Source organism: Lissotriton vulgaris, chromosome 2_1 (genome assembly GCF_964263255.1).
Source record: "Lissotriton vulgaris chromosome 2_1, aLisVul1.2, whole genome shotgun sequence".
NCBI classification, from domain to species: Eukaryota; Metazoa; Chordata; class Amphibia; order Caudata; family Salamandridae; genus Lissotriton; species Lissotriton vulgaris.
Genome location: NC_141687.1, coordinates 1,573,868,493 through 1,573,891,037, shown reverse-complemented (window position 1 = coordinate 1,573,891,037; position 22,545 = coordinate 1,573,868,493).

Here is a 22,545-nt window from a genome sequence, read left to right as displayed (position 1 = left end):
AACTCTCCCGCTCCGCCCCATCTCTGTTACTACTCAGCGCTTGGACGCCCGTGGGCAGCAACCGCGCTTAACAAATTTATTTACAATTACAATTACAATTACAATATCATGGCTGGGAGTTCCCTCCGGAGGGGCTGGCTGGCATTCATCCAACCTCATGCTGGATGAATGGTGATGATAGAAATGGTGTTCACAGTCATCAGTGGGGAGACCGTGGCAGGAGTAGGGGGACCGGACACTGCTTAACATGACCGGACACACCAGCACCAGGGTGAGTAATGACCAGGGACTGGGGGGACTAGGGAGATGGGCACAATGGCACATATGCGCAATTAAATAGAGCACATCTGCAGAGAAACCATGCCCCAGACCATCAACTCCCATCAAGAGACCAATGTACCCAAGTATGCAACATCCCAGCACTGTATAAGCACAGAAGTCAAGGGCACACAGCATGAAAGGGAGACAGGGCAGCAAATCTGGAGCTGCAGGGGTGACTCCCCTGAAATGCAGCACACACACACATAACATGCAGAGCAAATCAACATTGACAGCAGTATGGTACAAACAGTAACACGTCCACAACAGAACACAGGACACAACAGGTGCCGCTTGTATGTAAAAACTGGTAAATCACATTTGGCATTGCAGTGAAATGTGAGTTGAGAATGTACAAGTACTAACACACATCCGTCATGTTGTCGAAAGGTCCACTGTCCCCATCAAATAGGCAACTCCCCCCAAACAGCCACAATGTACACAGTCATGCAGTCCGAATGAAAAAATGCACAATGCGACAACATACATGTGAACACATTGTTAAACTGCATCTCCCCTTCATATTGCAGAGGGACAATCAACACCTCCTGCAGAGCAGCCTGAACCTCTCTTCTCTGATGATGAAGAGGACCATCACAGCTTCGACTCCAATGCCCTCCAACAGCTCCTGGAGAGCCTCCACACCCCACTTCCTGGAGCAGGGAAGCCCAGCTGCTTCGGGGAGACCCCATCCCCTGCACAGACCACGCAGCAGGCAGCACCCACCACCACAGCTGCCTCCCAGGACCCCACGAAGAACACATGGCCTTCCAAAGCTGTATGTTGGGGTGCCAGGAGAAGCTGGCTGAACAGGTGCGGGTGAGCTTCGACCGCAAGGCAACCAAACTAGATGCTAAACGTGGGTGTCTAAGTCCCATCAGGGACCACTCACGGTCCCTAACGGACACCCACAGTCCACTCCATGCTCTCCAAGGGACCATGGCTGACATTACTGGAGCCCTGACTAAGAGACTAGAACAACTGTCCAGTCAGAGTGGCACTATCGATGTCACACAGGTGTTGGAACACATGCAGAGGTCAATGGAGACCACGGAGCGGATGTAGGCGGAAAGAGCGGCTGCCACGACTGCACACCAGTGAGAGGTTGCTGGATTTCTCAATTACCTCAGGACCATCCTCATGGCATTGTTGCCTCAAGGCCTGGTGCTGATGCATACTGATGCTACCACTACATCCACATCTCCGCCCCCTACAGTGTCGTTGCCACACAATTCAGCAGTCATTCCGCCTTCTGCCACTGATGAATGACTGTCACACAGTGCTGGAGACAGAACACAACCACCCACATGTGAGGCACATGAATCTGCAGAGGACGTAGATGCAGATGAATCTGCCATTGTGGTGAAAAGGACTCAGTAGCATGAATATCCACCATGGGGCCTGTTTCTGCTTGGTTCTGCCCTCTGCATCATCACGTTCAACTGTCCCCCAATACACTCTGTGACACTCATCTTGGACCTTGACATGGAATGCCATATTCTGTTTGGTTACCAAAGACATAGCAATCAGGCTGCGGACTGAACTCTTCCTCTTCCTTTGGACTTGTCATTCCCTGACGGATGTGGGCTGGCCCTCCATGGGCCAGCATTGTAAAGTGGGGGTTGCATGGCCTGTACTCCACCAGCAGCAACACTCCAACAAAAGTACAATAAACATACAATATTACACAAATGTGCCATGTCTCTGGTCTTCCAAGTGTGGAAGTATTGATGAATGAGGGTCAGTGATTCCCCCTTATATCCATGTTGCTCGTGCTTTTGGGCCTTGGGTGACAGTGAAACACATTGCTGAATGTGGTCCAGCTGGCGCCGACACAACAACGGGGACACCCGCATTAGTTACTTTCTTGTCCAGCCCAGTAGAGAACCATGCCCAAAGCCCCAGGGTCATTGTTCACACACTTACATTTGACTGGCACACGCCAGCCCAGTCCGCTTATGCTCACACGAGGGATGAAAACGCTACATGTGCCAGGTCGTCCTGGTAGTGATCTGCAGATCACAGGTCTAGTTGTCAGCATGCCACAGCCACTCCCTCATGGCTGGTTTACACCCACACCACACCCATCCAGCACACACGTCACAAGACATGTAAACCTGCCAATAAATTTCCACTGTCTTTCTGGGTGCATTCGTGTGGTGTCAATGTAGGTATGGTATGAGGGCCTAAGGCACTGCAATATCACATTCCCCATGACCGGAGGTGACATGCTGTTGTCCGCAACACAATACTCGATCATAGAAGGTCTATGACTTTTGGGGCACAGACTTGGTGGCACCGGATGCACTCTGGCTGGCACAGGCACACCACCACAGGACGGTGACTTTTGGTGCACTGAGGTAGGAGCACCTTAAGTGCTGAGCGGGTGAGCAGCCCACGATGGTGCCCCGTCCTGGTGGTCCGGACTGGTGATGATAGATGTGAGCCCTGCTAGACCACAGCATAGGCCAGAGCCAGCGGGCAGTGCATGGCCACCGCCATGCGGTGTAGCCTCGCGGGTCACAAAGTTAGTGGTACCTCAAGGGCTGAGCATGTGTGCAGCCTGCTATGATGTCCTGTGCACTTTTATGTCCTCTGCAATAGCGTAATCAAGACCCAGAATCAAATGTGAGATCTGGAGGCCCGCAGAGTGGGGCTACATGATGTGGAGGGTGCCATGTTGGTGGGCCCCGGGCTTGGGGCTTGCACTGGCATGTGGTGGGCCCTCTTTGCGACACGCCAGTGACGGAAGGTGAGCAGTGAGTCCTAGGTGTGCAGATGCAGGCATGAACTGTTAGGTGGCGGGAGGGTCTGTGTGCAGCTGCCTGGCTGCACAGGGGCGGGCATGTACCACTGGGTGCCGGGAGGGGCTGGGGTGGGTTCCATGATGAAATATCGATTACAAAAACACCGACCTACAAAAATATTGTCGCAAAAACATCGACTACAAAAATATCGTCACCATATACCTAAACAAGGATTTACACAAATATCAATATTTTTTTATCGACTACATTAATATCGTTCTCAATTATATCGAGTACATAAATATCGACTACTACATTATCGACAATCCTTGAAATAACATTACCAACTACACAAATATCGATAAAACAAATATCGACTTACTTACTATCTAATAAAATATACTAAAAATATCGACTTTTTATCTATAACCTTAAATACACAATACGCTCAACAAATTTAATATTTTATAATTATTAAATTGAAAATAATGCTTTAAAAACATAAATAAATATACTTTATATTTAAAATTTATATATAATTTTTTTTAAACACTAATTAATATAAACTTACTTAATAATTCAAATATCCTCAATTTAGAAAACTTTTATCAACACTTCACATATTTAAACATTGTTAACATTATAAACTATAAATATAAAACACATACAAAACATCTTGAAATATATACTAGAACAAAATTACTACTACAACAGCCTCATTTAAAAATAACGGTTATCAAATTCAAACTAACGTTCTCATCCAATGAATTTAAAATACATGTAATTTAACCAATCAAAATGAAGAAAAACTTAACTAACTACTATAAAAACAATTACATACTTAACTAAAATTACCATTTTTGGCCCAAACATGGAGGAAAACGGTTACTTTGCTGAAGAGAAGAGAATACACACCTACAACAACTACTACAACACAGTCTACTACAACTCAAGTAAGTGAACTCCCATTTTATGTACTATAAAAGCCTCAAGAAAATTTTCTAAACTCCCTGTACTAAAAAAATGCTCTCTCTTTTTTTTTAAAATGGAACTAAAAATCCCTATCAACAACAGCCACACAAAATAAATAAACTAAAATATGAACAGCCTTATCAATGCCTACATAGAAAAGTTGTAAATAAATAACATTGTAGCAAACAGAAGTTCGAAATGACTTGATATGGTATGAGCTATAAAAATATCCAAATATAATAAATAACTAATAGTAACACTTATTTTTTCAGATTGAACAAACTTCATCTACCAATCTACATCTACACAAACAACAGCTTCTACAAAATTAAGTAAGTATACTCACTGTGTCAATTAATATTCAGAAAAGAGAAACAAACAAGTATCAAATAATATTATTAATTACTACTGTTCTCTACCACAACTACAGGAAATTCAACAGTGAAACTCTGAATATAAGAACAGAAAACATCGGAATAGCTGAAAAAACAACATTGTAAGTACATTTTTAAATTGACTATTTTAACCTAAACATTGAAATACATGTTTAACATATTTACTAAAAACACATATATATCTTCAGAGATCTACCTTAGAAATGGCAGAAGGAGCTACTTTTATAACATCTCAAAAAGGAAAAATAATGCTCAGCTACATGGGTTATACCTACACCCAAGAAAAATTCAAAGAGAATAAAACCCCTTGGAAATGTAGTAAATATTATTCAACTGCATGCTATGGTAGAGCAACTACTGTCGATAACAATGTTGTAAATGTACGTGAGCATAACCACCCACCCAATGTCACAGAAGTCGAAGTAAGAGAAGCATTAGAGACACTTAGAGAAGTTAGTACAGGCTCCCAAGAAACAAGCACCACTATTTTGAAAAATGTTTTGACCAAAGTCCCAGAACACGTAACAGGACAGTTACCCTCAATCCCCAACTTGAAAAGATTAATAGCTAAAACTAAAAGAGATTCTGATCCAACTCCACCACCACCTCAAACTTTTGAAGAGATTAAAATATATCCAGAATATACTATTATTATTATTATTATTGTTATTGTACAGTCTTATATGGGCGCTCGACTTACCCTGGAGCATCTCGGCGCTTGCCTTGGGAACCCGTCCTGGCTTTTCCCTGTGAGATAACCCGTACTGGGCATCCCCAAGGTAAAAGCCAGGCATCCCGCCGTGGGGGGGCCGTTGTGGAGATTAAGCAAGCTAATGCCCAGAGTTGCAGAGTGTGAACCCACGATTCGAGTGGGCACCGAAGCGAGAATGATAGAGTCCGTGGACATTTGGGCTCAAGACCCTGCCGCGTCGGGAATTGAACCCTGGTCCTGGGTCTGACCTCTGCTTCTGGGTCTGCCTCCTCTAACCAGTGAGCCACACTTTTCCACCATAATGAAAATAAATTCTTAATGTATGATAACCAAAGTCATGATATAAGAATTTTACTTTTTGCAACAAATAGCAATTTGCAAAAACTAAAATTGTGTGAAACATGGATGATGGACGGAACTTTTAAAGTGTGTCCAAAACCTTTCTATCAACTTTACACCATCCACGGTGAATACCAGGAAACTAATATCCCCTTAATTTATACACTGCTGCCAAATAAAAACAAATGCAACCTACATAGAGAGCTTAACAACAATCAAAGATTTTGCAGATAATTACTACCCACAAAGATTCATAATAGACTTTGAAATAGCTATGATTCAAGCTATACTTAAAATATATCCACACACCGCAATACAAGGGTGTTATTATCACTACAACCAAAGTATATGGAGACACTTACAAAAATCTACTTTAAGCATAGAATATTCTACAAACAGCAACTTTGCTTACCAGATTAAAAAATGAATACCACTGGCATATGTCCCAACACCAGAAGTGGCTAATTATTACAATTTATTACTTGCCAGCCCATTCTACCGCAGTAATGAGAAAAAATTACCTCCCTTCTTAGACTACTTTGAAGACACCTGGGTAGGAAGATTACATCGTTCTGGTCACCGCAGACAACCTAAGTCCCAAATTCCATGGTGGAATGTGTACGCTAGCACTATAGCACAAAAAGCCAAAACCAACAACGCAGTAGAAGGATGGCATAATGCCTTCCAAGCCAGAGTAGGAAGAACACAACCAACACTTCATAAACTAATCCAATGCATAAAAAAAGAGCAAAGCTACCAAGAACTAAGAATCGAACAATCTCAATCAAAAATCGGGCCAAAACTAAGTAAACAAACATTAAATATGTACGAATACCTACAAAAAAAAACAGGAATGTACCCAAGTATCCAAGGTCTAGAATACTTAGACCTAATTGCAAAATCTATCCTTTAACAAAATACAAATAGCAAACTATCAAACAATAAATAACATAGACCATTTTTTGTTACATTAGTTAAATTATGTCATATAATATAAAATATAAATTATTATCACAAGACATATTATAACTAATTAAAATACAAAATCACCAATAAACATAAACCACCCCACAAATTAAATAAATAATAACTTATGGTTCTGCAGCTGTAGAATGTGTTCGAAATAGATGCTTTTAAAACGAATCCAAACAAAAGCAATCCACATCGTAAAATTAAACCCCAAAAAATGCAAAAAATACAACTGTATAAAAAGAGTCCAACGTAGAAATCCTCTGTATAACGGAGCCATAAAAAACCCGAAAATAATTCACGATAAAAAACGCTCCAAAATCCCGAAAAATAAGGAAATGTATATAAACATTTCCCTGTATGTTAAAAAAAAAACGAGATCAAATCCATCTGGTCACCAAAACGGACACCTGTAAATAAAGTACAAACAAAACCCACCTGCAATAAATACTAAACCCACAAAGCCAAGAAATAACATATAAAAGGTACTAAAATACATAAAGTAATACTTTAATACAAAACATTAACATTACATCCCTATTAGATAGCAAACTAAGTACGCTATCACTAACGTTCTTAAATAACATGTACTTTTCACATAAACAGTTAAATAAGACACATAGCAACACATATACACTAAAACTAGCTAAATAATTTCTTAAAAGTAACTTAAAAGTAATGAAAATTAAACTTACATTAACCAACACGAAGCAGCTCCCAACCGCGAGGTTCCGTCTTCAGAAATGACCCAAACAATGATGTAGATAGACTAAAAAGTAAACAACACAAAACAAAATGGCAGCATAATAAAAAAAAAATAGGACTTAATCCCCATATTAATGAATGAAAAAATGTGTAAAAAATTGCAAATTATTTTTGTTAAATTGTTATAATTTTCTAAATGTTTACAATAAATATATAAATAATGTAAAATATACATTAATTTTTTAATATCAAAATATATATTAAAAAAATTATTGTATATTAAAAATATGTTAATTAAGCAAAAAGTTTTTTTCTTTATAATATAAAAATTTGAACAATTTTATGTATATACTTTTGGAAATGCCAATTATATGTAAATTAATTAACATATTACATTTTATTTTCAATTTTTAAAATGTAATATGCTAATTAATAAAAAATGTATATGTTACAAATACTGCAATGTTAAATTAGAATAAATAGAAAAACATTTTTTTATAAAAAAGTTTAAATGTTTCCATCTACAAACAAATCTAACAATAAATATTGTTTTTTCACAAGACTATACTACTATTGTACTTTATAAATTTATAAACTTGTGATATAAAATTAAAAATGTAATAAAAATGTATAATTGTTTTTTATGAAAATGTTATCAAATATAATCTGAAATATTTCAATATATGTAATAATATATACAAATATTATTAAAATTGTGTTTTTTTGTTTTAATATTTATTTAAAAATACTTTAACAATTACTATTCTAACTCCAATCCAACATATCTCAGGGAAAGGGCTCGACAGTAAACCATAATAATTTACTATTCCTACTCCAATTCCAACATAACTCAGGGAAAGTGCTGGACAGTAAACCATAATAAATAACTATTCTAACTCCAAATCCAACATAACTCAGGGAAAGTGCTGGACAATAAACCATAATAATTTACTATTCTAACTCCAAATCCAATATAACTCAGGGAAAGTGCTGGACAGTAAACCATATTATTTTACTATTCTTACTCCAATCAAACATAACTCAGGGAAAGTGCTGGACAGTTAACCATAATAATTTACTATTCTAACTCCAATCCAACATACCTCAGGGAAAGTCCTGGACAGTAAACCATAATAATGTACTATTCTAACTCCAAATCCAACATAACTCAGGGAAAGTGCTGGACAGTAAACCATAATAATTTACTATTCTAACTCCAATCCAACATAACTCAGGGAAAGTGCTGGACAGTAAACCATAATAATTTACTATTCCAACTCCAATTCCAACATAACTCAGGGAAAGTGCTGGATAGTAAACCATAATAATTTACTATTCTAACTCCAATCCAACATAACTCAGGGAAAGGGCTGGACTGTAACCCATAATATTTTACTATTCTAACTCCAAATCCAACATAACTCAGTAAAAATGCTGGACAGTAAACCATAATAATTTACTATTCTAAATCCAATCCAACATAACTCAGGGAAAAAGCTGGACAGTAAACCATATTAATTTATTATTGTAACTCCAATTCCAACATTACTCAGGGAAAGTGCTTGACACTAAACCATAAGAATTTACTATTCTAACTCCAATCAAACATAACTCAGGGAAAGTGCTGGACAGTAAAGCGCAATAATTTACACATCTTACTCACACTTCCCCCTTTAAACCCAACTAACAACTCCTACAACATTTTCATTTTTTTTAAATATCAAATTTAAAATAAAATAACATTTTTTATAATTTCTAATTTTAAATTCCGAAAAATATTTTATTTTTTTCCCCAAAAAATTAAAATAAAAGATTTACACAAATTTTTACAATTACTACCCACCCTTATCCATTATAAACGAAATTACCCACTAATAAAACATTCACACACTTAATTTTAAAATAAATTTTAAATTTGTAAATTAATTTCAATTTTGAAATTAGAATTTTCGATTTTTTTTTATTATAATATAACATTTTAATACAAATTAACACACAGTATTTTTGATTATTACCCAACCTTTGCACCTATATAACCAACAGCCTACTAATAAAACAATCACACACTTAATTTATTGTAAATTATTAAAATATCTTCATTTCAAATTTCAAATTTCAAATTTCGATTTTTTTCTCCAATTTTTTTATTTATAATAAATAAACACACAATTTTTAAATTACTACCCACCCTTATCCCCTATATAACCAACAACCCGCTACTAAAACATTCACATACTTAATTTAGAAACATTTTTAAAAATATCTAAATTAATTTCAAATTTCATTTTCAAATTTCTAAATTCATTAGTTTTTTTCGTTAGATTTGTAAATTAAACAAAAAATTTTACACAACATTTTTAAATTACTACCCACCCTTATCCCCTATAAAACCAAGAACCCACTCCTAAAAAATGTACAACGAATTTTATAAAACATATAAAAAAAAATTCTAATAATAATCACATAAAACATTAAATTACAAAACAATTAACATAATAAATACATATTAATAAATAAATATAACACAACAAATTATTATATCGATATTATATACATCGATATTTCTCTCATCTATATTCAATACAATGATATTTTTCAATGCTGATATTTCCGCTATTCTAAAAAAACGATATTTATAACATCGATATTTATTTTGTCGATATTTAACACAGTCGATATTCTTACCTCGATATTTCTGCTTGTCGATATTTTCACGTTGATATTCCTGCTGTATACCCTGGGGTGCACCTGCCTGGGTGCGTAGGGTCAGGCAGGCGATGATGGCATGTGCAATTGTATGTACTTTGTCATTCATGTATCTGGACTCTGTTTCAGATGAGGGATCAGTTTCAGATGTGGTACCTGGTGAACTGCATTACATACCAACACTAAGTTGAAGACACACTGGTGTCAGCAGGTGAGTAGTGAGGCCTGGGTGCGCAGTGTTGGCACTCTCTCTCCCTGTCCCTCTTTTCTTTTCTCTGGGTCTCTCTCTCCCTCTCTTTCCGTCTTTCCCTCTCTCCCCTCTCTTTCTGTCTTTCTCTCTCGCTCCCTTCTGTCTTTTTCTCTCTCCCCCTCTCTTTCAGTCTTTCTCTCTCTCTCCCTCTCTTTCCGTCTTCCCTCTTTCCCCCTCTCTTTCTGTCTTTCTCTCTCTCCCCCTCTCTTTCCGGCATTCTCTATCCCCCCCTCTCTTTCCGTCTTTTCCTCTCTCCCTCTCGCTTTCCGTCTTTCTCTCTCTCTCCCTCTCTTTCTCTTTCTCTCTATCTCTCTCTCTCCTTCACTCTCTCTCTCCCGCAAGACACACCTTCTTATCTAGATTTTTGTCTAGCAGGCTGTGACCTACAGATTGTCCCATGTATCTTCATTTCTGTTCTGTGTTAATTTGAATACATTTTTGTTTGGTAATTCGAAAGTGAATGTGCGATGCTCATTTTTGTGACAACACATGCATGTCACCAAATGTGATTGTGCGACATCAGGCGGATTCTTTGGTACATGATTTTGTATACTTCATGTGGCATGTCTTTGTCTGCGGGAGTTGCGAGGGGGTCCTGGGGTGGTGGTGGTGGGTGTTGTGGCCCTGTTGGAGCTCTGAGGTGCATGATCAGTGGCTCCATGGCATCTGTTGTTCTTCGGGTGTGGGTCTGGGCTGGGCTCCCTTTTCTGGTGCAGGCTGTTGGCCGACTTTACACCAGGTCAGAGCAGGTGTTAGTTTCCTGCTGCTAATGCACCTTATCGCCTGTTTTGGGTTCCTATTGTCAATCTGGCTGGTCGTTGAGAATGTTGCGGAGTGGTGTTGTCGCAGCTTTTGGCACGGGAACGCCTACTCTGCATCTCATTAGCAATAGTTGCCGAGGTCATCTGTGGCAATTATTTTTGCCGCTGCTGTCACAGGTAAACTGGTGATATGACCTGTAAGCACCTGCTTGTGAATGGGGAGATTAATTTATTGCGACTTTGGCTGCGAATAAAGTGCTTTTAACTCGGCGATAAATGCTTGAGAATATGCCCATCACAGTGTTGTATAGAGAATTCATTAAGAAGAGTAATTATTGCTTTATCGATTGTATAATCAGGTACTGCTCACCCATCGGGTTACCCTGTATTTATGATATTACCCAGTTTAATGGCACCAACTTTATTGTTCGTAGAAGGATGGCAGTCTGAGGTGGTCTTGAAAGAATTGCAACTCCTTACCTGCAGATTTTCACATATAATATTGGTAGGCATTCAACTCACTAGACTATTCTGTTGTCTTAAAGCACTGGGGGCCAACAGATGGAGAGTCACGGTGTATATTATATGGGAGATAGGTGCTCTGCAGTTCATAGCATGCTGTAAAACCCTTGATCCCATAAACGTATAGGGGGTCACAAGAACAAAATCAGAGATGAGATCTGGTAGGATTATTGGAAAAAGTAACCAAATTTCCATAACCAACTTTTTGGCTCTGACCAGCTGAGGGGCAAGTGCACATGAGGCAATGATTGGAACATGCATTCTAGTTCAGTACAACCGGACTGAGGGCCAAGCAGAAGAGATATGTTTCAAGCTTTCCTCAGTCATAGGAAATGTCTAGAGGGATTATCTTGTTCAAAGAAAACTTTTTCACCAAATTTTACAAGAATGATCCCTTATTTTCACAGAGGCTGATTTTGGTCGTCCGGAACGCTGATAGGGGTAAATAACTTTAGCAAGGTAGCCTTTCTGATCCGATGTCAGTAGATTGTCCTAAACATGAGTTTTAGAACATCCAATTGTCTCACAACAAATATACACCAAGCATGATAGTTTTGGAATGGGTTGCAATTTATTAAGAGTCTACCTAGGCAGAATCATGTGCAGCCTGTTGCTGTAGCCTAGGTGAGATGAGAACAATGAAAGTAGCAAGGTAGGTTTTGTGAAAGAAGATATCCAGGGAGAATTGTAGGAGAGTAGGATCTGTTACTATGGTTACCCCAACTTTTTGCTGGTGTTTCACTGTTTTTCGACTTCAGTCTGGCTGGGGCCCTGCTTTCCAGGATCCCAGCATAGTTTCTTCCTCTCTAAATCGATTGCATGCACTATAGGTACACTCCAGTTTTGTTACTGGGGTACCCTTTTTAGTCCCTAGTATATGGTACACTAGGTACTAAGGGCATAGGTTGCCCAGAGGCCTATCAGGGACTGCAGCATGTATTATGCCACCCATGGGAAGCCTTCCAAAATGACACCACAGGACTGCTACTGCAGCCTGGGTAAGGTGGTTCATGCACCCCTTACTGAGATATAGGTTACCTATATCTACCTTTATTCACTGCACATAGAAACCTATCAGTCACCCCTATGGCATGACCTATCAATCCTGAAGGCAGGGTGCCCATGCATGAGCAGGACCCCTCTGCAGCTTTCGGAATCTATTCTCTGAGGCTGTTCTGTGATGCCAACCATATACTTTTAAGTGCATTATAACCTTGCTGTAAATTCTAACTTTGGAATGACTACAAGGAAACATGTTGAGTTTGGTGTCAAACACTTTGGAATCTTACCTCCCCGCCAGATGTGCAGCGGGGGTAGAATTAAACCCTTCTAGAGGGAGAGACATGTAAACACTGGTTATGTTAAAAGAGCTTATATAGCGCTCGGCTGCCCCAGCAAAGGGGCGTCCCGGCGCTTTAAAGACAAAAGGTGTAGCTGCAGATGGAACTTGCAATGAACATAACAATACCAGCTTAGCAGAAGAGGTGGGTTTTCAATGCCTTTCTAAAAGATAGAAGATCGTTCAGGCCACGGATCGGGCGAGGTAAGGCATTCCAAAGCTTGGCCGCAAGATAATGGAAGGAGCGACCACCCATCCGGGCTAGCTTAATGCGGGGACATTTGCCAAGTTCTGGCCTTCTGAGCAGAGGATGCGTCTGGGTAAGTAAGGTGATAGGAGGGGAGTAAGCATGGGCGGTGATGCAGTTTTCAAAATTTTAAACGCAATGCATAAGGTCTTGAAGTGGATCCTCTTCCCCACCGGGAGCCAGTGCAGTTTAATTAAGGTGCTTGCCACTGACTGGTGCCGGGGGATACCGGTCAGCGCTCTGGCTGCCGCATTTTGGACGCGTTGCAGCCTTGTTTTCTCTGCCAGATTTGCTCCAAGGAGCAGGGAACTCGCGTAGTCCAGCCGAGAAAGGATGGCAGACTGAACCACTATCTGCCGGGTTTTTGGGTCAAAGAACTTTAGGATTGGCCTGAGATTTCGCAAAATCCCAAAGCAGGTGGCCGCGACCTTTTTTGTCTGTTGGGTATAATTCAAGGCAGAGTCAATCCAAACTCCGAGATTTTTTACGTGGTTTTTGGGATCTGGTAGATTGCCAAGAGCTTCAGGCCACCATTTGGCGTCCCAGGTACTTACTTCTTTGCCTACCAACAGTACCTCAGTTTTACCAGCATTGAGCTGTAGATAGTTAGAGGTCATCCAAGTGGTAATGTCAATGAGGCATTGTTTGAAGTTCTTTGCCCTCATCCCATTTCCATCCCTCAAGGCCACCACCAGCTGGGTGTCATCGGCGTAGGATACAAGCGACAGCCCCCCTCTCCTGGCGACCTCAGCTAATGGTCGAACATAAATGTTAAATAGTGTGGGGCTGAGCGCCGACCCCTGGGGGACCCCCTGTCTGATGGGACATTCTTTGGAAATAAATGGGGGAGTAGATACTCTGAATGTCCTTCCTGATAGAAAGGAGTTGAACCAATTCAGGGCCTGACCTGTAACTCCAATCTCCTTCAGTCTGAACAACAGCACCTCATGTGAAACCGTATCGAAGGCAGCACTGAGATCTAAAAGAATCAGTGCTGCCGTGTCACCGGAGTCCGATAGTCCTGTGATTTTCCGTCACACTTAAGAGGGCCGTTTCCGTACTGTGGCCCGCCCGAAAGCCATGTTGAGAATTATCCAGGATGGAGTTGGCTGTCAGGAATCTAGTCAGGGTAGAATTGACATATGACTCTGCCACCTTGGCAGGCCAAAGAAGTAATGAAATTGGCCTAAAATTCTCAGGTAGAGTAGGATCTAATGTGGGCTTTTTTATAATGGGCGTGACCCAAGCTTGTTTCCATCTGGCGGGAATGATGGCAGTGGAAAAGGATGAGTTGATAATATCCCTAAGGGGCCCAAGCAGTGTCCTATCCGCGGTTCTAAAGTAGTCTGGTTTTAGGGGGTCTGCTGGTGAACCTGATTTGACTTGGTTACATAGATGAAGGAATTGCTCCTGACTGAGTGCAGGTATATCAGCTAGTATGGAGGTCGCCATAGTATCTGTGGGAACATAGGAGGGCAATGTGGGAAAGGCTTTGTAGATTTTTTCTATTTTCTCCATGAAAAAAGATGCGAGGTTCTCGCATAAGGAGGGTATTATCGGTCTAACCGATAATAGTTTAAAAGAGCCCTGGCATTACAAAATGGATGCTTCAGACACAGACACGAGTCTGGCCTCCTGCTGCTGACTGAAACTCCAGCAGGGGAGGCCTGGACAATAGGTTTCCTGTCACAGGGAGGTGTAACTACCACCCAGACAAGCTTGTGTGTATTGGGGATGGGTTGGTGTACTCTGAGAGTGCTATGAAGTCTGCACTGGGAGCACATTTAGGGTCCCTGTGCATAGCCCAGTTCAAACCGGTTGCAGGAGCTACCAGCCCTAGCTTTGGTGCAAAACTGGAGAAAGGAAATGGGTGTAGGTGCCCCTCTTTCCAGACCCTCCCATAGGTGGGTACCCAGAGTATGTCCACCCCCTTTCTTTAGTATAAGTAAGGAACCCCTGGCAACAGGGCTTTAGATTACACATGGATGAAACTCTGAAACTGAATCCTGGAACTTCGACACTCTACTAAAGACTAGAGGAAGGGGTCAAGGAGTGACTCCACTGCTCAAGCAGGCACCAACAAAGCATTTCCCGGTCTGCATCGCTGCAGCTCCCACCAAACTCCAAAGTATTTGCAGCCCAGGAAGAGGATTTCCAGACTACTCAGAGGCCGACCTGAGTCCCCAGCAAAGCTGATACCCGCAGCCCTCACGAGTGACGTGGAACCGGAACCCCTGTACACCGTGCAAATTTGCTAGGGCATTAACCTCCCAATCTTTCTTGAAGTTGTGCTTTGGGTTGCTTGTAGCCCAAGCCTGAACACCTTCTGCACCGAAGATTTTGGGCCTACACTCCACGAGTGTTCCGTAAGCCAACTTCTTGCATTTCAGCTTCAAGCTCCTTCCCAATCCCTGGTCCGTCAATTGGTGGGTCCCTATGAAGGCCATCCTGATTTTCCTTGGACCTCCCTGGAAGCTCCAGGCGTGCCCTGACTTGCTACCAAGTGGTGAGTCCCTCGGACCTTGCTGGTCTACATCGAAGCATTTCTTTGATACCTGCGTGGGTTGCTGTTGCCAAGGCTTGTTGGGTCCAATCCGAAAACCGACACCGCAGCACTCAACATATTTTGTGGGACAGCTTGATTCCAGATCCTGGTTGTCGTCAACACCTTCTGGTTCTTGTGGCTGAAGAGTCAAGCTTCACCATCTTCACCTGAAATCACCCGACATCGGTGGGCATTCGACTATCGTGTCCCTGATCACTGGCAAGTGACCTAGACTCTGTCCCCTCTGCTTTCAGGTTCTTCTCATCTTTGATCCAGGCTTATATCACACCGGACCCTGTCTTATACAACGGCAGCAGCACTTTGTAGCAGATCACCATTGAAAACGAAGATGAAACCCGACACCAAAAGACACATATGCACCCGGCTTCCCAGGGTGAGGTAACTCGAGTACTCCAGTGCTCCCGTTGGTGTTGGCCCTAGAACACCTTAATTCTAAAGGGGGTTGCTCAAAGTCCTCTCCTAAGTGTCCTTTTCTTTAAAATTCCAACAGCTACTTTCCCTATAGAAGTTAATTATGATTTGTAGCTGTGTTCACACACTGCACGCGTCCCCCATGGGTTCCCCTGTGCCACTACCTTGGGTGGTTCCTGGTGGCCCCATCAGTTCTACAGGCTCTAGGCCTTGTGTCTGTGCAAGTCATGGTTCTTATACCACTTTCTTAATATATGGTTTGGTACGCCCCTAGGGCTCAACGTATATTGTGCTAATTTACTGTGTGATATTAAGTCTTGCTGAATGTACTTTTGCCTCTAGCCTCATAAATAGACTAGTGGGATGTCTTTAGAATAAATACATATATTTTATATATGTACCTGGTGCGGTTCTCCTTTCATGTGGTCATTCATGAGATTATAGACTGGTAAAACAAGCTGCTTTACATTTCTCCAAGACTTAGCCTGAAGGCTGCTTTGCACAGCTACCACTAGGAGAGATTTCTATAAAGGTTGTCTTTAACCTACCATCAATAAGGGTTGTTTGTACTGGTACAAGGTGCCCACTGGAATAGTGGACAGCATATGCCAGGCTAACTTCTCACAGAGATTTCAAAGTGCATTCATGCTAATTGTGTTCAATAGTTGGATGAAAGTGAAATCTTTGTTAAACAAGACACCATCATTCTGCACTTTGGAAAGTCGTTGAAAACCCTTAGAATATAGCCAGGTGATAGGAAGCAAAGATGGGCTTGCAGGGCCCAGAGGATGGTCTCAGTCTTTTGGCTATTCAGACAGAGTGCATTTTGTTTCACCCAATGTTGAACATTCTTCAAGCTAGCTTGGTGTGCATTATCTAGAGATCTATTCTAATCTGACATGAATATGTGTGCCTTTCTGAACATCTGATATACCAAAATTGTGGCCTTCACAGAATGTTTGGTGAAATGACAGTACCTTAAAACTCCACAGATAACAGTGGTGATCTTGGAAAAGTGAGAAACAAAGGGGAATATTTACAAGCCCATATATCCAGCACAACATCACTTTTCAGGACATTGTAGTGGCGATAGGGGCTTTGCCTTAGTTACAAGGCAGCGTGAAGCCACTTAACGTGGCGTAATGCTGCCTTGTAAACAAGGCACCCTTTCACACTATACTTAATGTGAAAGGGGTGGGCAATGGGTTTTTCTGTGGGTGTTCCACCACAGCACCCATTTATTTTGACACTGCATCATATTTAGGGGGGCAGTGCCAAAATTAAGATCAGGGAAAACCTGGTCTTAAAAAGGCGCAACAAGGAGAAATGTTTAATTGTGCAGCACACATAGAAATAGCAAAAAGCCATTGATTGTTTATGTGCTGAAAGGTGACCCTTCCTGCATATAAACAATCAATAAAAAAAATATGTTTGCTACTTCTACAAAACATAATTTAAAGATTGTATATGTGCATGAAGGGAGACCTTTCTACACATAAACAATCTTCCCCTCAATGCAGACACCCATGCACTATGGTTTCAAGGGTGCCTGAGTTGGCACTAAGATGCTAAATTTAGTGCCAGCACAGAGGAAAATGCGGGCTGCATCATAATGTTGTATATATGGTGCAGCTTCCAATTTCAGAAGTGGCGTAGTGGCGTTGAGCCAAGGAGGCTAATGCTGTCGTAGTATATATGTCTCTAAGGTGCTTATTTACAAGCCCCTATCGCCACCACCGTGTCACTTTTCAGGACGTTGTAGTGGCGATAGGGGTTTTGCCTTATTTACAAGGCAGCGTTAAGCCATTTAATGTGGCTTAATGCTGCCTTGTAAAAAAGGCACCCTTTCACGCTATACTTAACGTGAAAGGGGTGGGCAATGGTTGTTGCTGTGGGTGTTCCACCGCAACACCCATTGATTTTGACTCTGCCCCATATTTACAGGGCAAGCGTAAATATAGGGCAGTGCCAAAATTAAGATCAGGGATAAAATTGGTCTCAAACAGGTGCAACGAGGAGAAATGTTTAATTTCTCCTTGTTTTTGCTGTTTCTTTGTGTGCTGTGTTGTGCAGTACACATAGAAACATGAAAAGGCCATTGATTGTTTATGTGCAGGAATGTGATCCTTCCTGCACATAAACAATCAATAAAAAAAATGACGTTTTGTCACTTCTGCACATAAACAATCTTCTCCTCAATGCAGACACCCTTGCACTACGGTGCAAGAATGCCTGCATTGGCACTAGGCTGCTAAATTTAGCGCCAGCACTGGGGGAAATGCAGGGCTGCACCATATTGTTGTAAATATAGTGTCGCCCTGCATTTCAGAAGTGGTGGAACATGGCGTTAAGCCAAGGAGGCTAAAGCCGCGCTCCACCACTTCGTATGCCCTTAAAATGACCTGGTAAGTGCAGTTGGCTAGGAAGAATCTAAGAAGGGTTGTACAAAACTGCATATTTTCTTTTAAAAATTAAGAACATTTTGCAAAATTACTCTGTCAGACTGAAATGTGGTTAGCTGGCACCTCACATACTATTTTTTAAGCGAGCATTCACCTTTCATTACAAATAAAGTCTTGCGAAGTACTAGCAGGACACTGCTTTGGACAGAAACTGTCTTGGACCAGACATTTTCCTGCAAAATAGTTTTTTGCTGACATCTCACAAGACTTTTTTAATACCAGTTGCACACTTCGTAAAAAATAATTTCGAAAAATGTCACTTTGCGTAAAATTTGTGAGTTTCACAAAATCCACTGGTGTAATTAAGATTTTACCCAGGCCTATACCTTAGTCAGGTGAGAGTGGTTTTGCCTATTACTGCATATTTAGCTAACATGTTGCATGGTTAATAGTGTAGAACTCCCCTACGAGGTTGAGTTATTTTACAACACATGCCTGACCTTTGTGCATGCTTTAAAGTTAATAACGAAGTCAAATCAAATAGTTGTCTTATAGCACTTTCTGGGGCAGCTGTTGCCATATATAAGTGCTGAAACAAACAGATGTTACTGAATGTAATGATACCGAAAGTCATCGATCTGGGTAGAAGGAACAGCGAAATAGGCCCTTATTCGTATGTAATGATGGTTAGATACCATTGCAAGCTTAATACATCAAACCATGAAAAATATAAGTGAGGTTGTAATCACTGGGGGTCTAAGATTTTGGACTACAGAGAGGGAACTGTTGCAAGAACCATCCCTGCCTCAAAACAACTACTTGTGAGACAGATGGACACTATAGAACACAAGACTGGAAGACCTAGAATGGGCCCTCACTAGTTTTTTTATTAAGTCCTTTCTTATATGCAGGGGGTCACTGAAGTATGCAGCAGCAGAGAGTGTAGCACGGCTTAATACATTGTGGTTCAAGAAATGGCAAATTATATGACAAAAACAAGACAACTATTCTTAGTACCCCGCTTTTTAGTACAATGTAGTATGTTTCATGTTTATTGTGCAATCTTCTCAGCAGGAGGTGCTTTAGAATTCAAGAGATAGGACCTGAAAAAGATGCAATATGACTCTTCTAATATCTGAGGCCCCTGCTAAAATTAATGCATCTCTGAAAACAGTATGTGTGATGTAAGTAGAGATTCGAGTTAATAGTGCAATAACAAGAATCCTCCTGTCCAGCTGGCCACGTTTTTGAGGTGTTTACACAGATTTGCATGCGCAATCAAGGACGCATTATCCTCTATATGAAATGATGTGACGTAACGCCAAAGCTGCCAACTTTGGAGCTGAGGAAGCAGGTTCAAGCATCGGCTCAACAAACTGTGATTCTCGGTATATCACTACTCTCCGGGGCCTACCAAAAGTTAATGTGTCCCTAAGTAGTATAACTTGGGCTCATGTAAAGCACTCCCATAACTCTGGGTCGCAGCAATAAAACTGCAATATATATCTGTATAGTACCTTGGGGCACATTTTCAAAGAGTGTGCGTTGGTGCTCCCATGACGCATATCGGTGCAAAACCTCCCACACATTTTCAGTTAGGAGCAAGTAAGTATTTGCGCCATATTTGAAGGTTAGCGTGACGCACAAATGGTTTTGCGTCTCTCTGCGCCAAAGTCGATTTAATGCATGCATAGTGGGTGTGTCAGGCGTTACCCATGCAAATAGCTCCAAAAATTGAAAATTGAAATTTGTGTATTTTTGTACTTTGCTACACCTGAGCCGAATAGGTGTATTGTGACCCCCCTGTGACCCCGCTTGCGCTCAGTGGCGCCTCAGACCCCTGTCACCCCCTTTCCTCTCGATCCGGACCTGCTCTCGGCCGAGTGTTGATGCCGAGAGCAGAGCACCGGTTTTGGCGGCCATCTTGGGTCGGGCTGTAGTTTGTGACGCGATTCCCAGCGGTATAAAAGGGACGCGAAGGGAGAGTGCCGGTAATCCTAACCTACACGCACTTTTCACCCTCCTGAGGCGGAAGCCGGGAGGTCTCTTACCTTTCCTAGAATTTTAATTGATCTTAAAAATTGAAATTTGTGTATTTTTGTACTTTGCTACACCTGAGCGGAATAGGTGTATTGTGACCCCCCTGTGACCCCCCTTGCGCTCAGTGGCGCCTCAGACCCCTGTCACCCCCTTTCCTCTCGATCCGGACCTGCTCTCGGCCGAGTGTTGACGCCAAGAGCAGAGCACCGGTTTTGGCGGCCATCTTGGGTCGGGCTGTAGTTCGTGACGCGATTCCCAGCGGTATAAAAACGGGCAGGGATGACTCCGCGCAGCGGACGCGATCAGCGGGCGCGCCGGATCTGCGCCGGAGTCGTGCCTGAGTCCTTCCCGTCTGCGCCCGTCCGCGCACGACCGGGCATAGGGCTTAGGGACTCTGGTACACGCACCTGCTATACCTTAGCGGATCTCCTAGCACTGAAATCAGACAGGTACACACTATCCCCCACTACATGTGCTACTTTGAAGGAAAATAACATCTTGCACATAGCCAGCCGTAGGAACCCCAGTCGTCCTACCCCCCTAAAGCTAGCTACCCTTAATACCAGGTCATTGCAGAAACATCACCTGGAAATCTACACCCTTCTACAAGACGAGACTATTGATATCCTGACACTCACCGAAACTTGGTTGAGTGATGCCTCCTCCCCGGATATCATTGCCGCCCTTCCCAGTGGGTATGATATGATCTGGCACAACCGACCAGATGGGGCTCGAGGTGGGGGTGTAGCAACGATCTTCAAAAGGCAGCTTACAGTTACCAAAATCCTATCGGAGACCATAAATACCGTCGACCTATTAGGGATAAAAATCACTATGAACAACTCCTGTTGCACTATCCTAACAGTGTATTGCCCACCCCAAAGTACTTCAATGTTCAGCGATCTCTTCTTTCCTATAATATCTGACTTATGCACACGTTACAAAAACATCCTGGTAACCGGTGACTTCAATATCCACTGGGATAAAAGCGATCAAGATCCGCTAGTCCAGAAATTACAGACCACTATGACCGCTCTTGGACTAGTACAACTTGTGGAAGCTCCAACCCACATAAAAGGCCACACTTTAGATCTTATCTGGTCCTCCATGCCAAAGACAGTCATTACAAGCATTACACCCTGTATCTGGTCGGATCACCACCTAATCCTGTACGACATACCGCTAAACAATTCCCAGACTAAACTCCCTCTAAAATCTAAAAAAGTGCGCCAATGGAAAAAAGTGAATGCCGATACCCTGGCCAAAACTCTGCCCAAATACAAACAGAACTCCATAATCCCCCTAGATGAGACTGACCTTGACTCAAAGTATCATGCCATAACAACCATCCTCAGGCAATCAATCGATGAGTTAGCCCCCGAAAAGGTACAGAAAGTAAAGGGTGCAGAGAAAGGAGCCCCTTGGTACACCCAAAGTCTACGTGAACAAAAAAGAAAGCTCCGCTACCTCGAAAGATGTTGGAGGAAATCCCAAAAGGATACTGATAGGGAATTATATAGAACATCGTTTCAAATATATAAAAAACTTATTGTTTCAGCTAAGAAGGATTACTACGAGACGCACATAAACAACGCTACAAACATCCAGAGAGAAACCTTCCAAATCCTGAAAGAGCTAAGTAAGGAGGAAAAGATAGACATATCCATCGACTGTGATACCTTTCAAAGATACTTCCTTGAAAAAGTAGCAACCATCTTGTCTGATATTAAGAAGAACAATCCAGTCTCACACACCGAACAACTGCCTCCTTTAAATCCCTCAACCTCCATCTTTACCAGATTCCCCAAAATCGACCCTATCACCCTGAGACAACTGGTAGCGTCCACCAAGTCTGGCTCCCCTGCCGACCCGTGCCCACCCGATATCCTCCGACTAGCAGTTCCGATTCTAGAGGATCAGATCTTAGACCTCTTAAACACCTCACTAGCCACTGGATCACTACCAACCTCCTTTAAAGAAGCACGCGTCAGACCCCTGATAAAAAAGCCTGGGGCAGATCCATCTAGCCTGAAGAACTACAGGCCTATCTCCCAGTTGCCATTTCTGTCAAAAGTTCTAGAACAGCACATGCTAAAATCCCTGTCATCCCTCCTGGAATCTCACCATCTTCTCCAGGAGTGGCA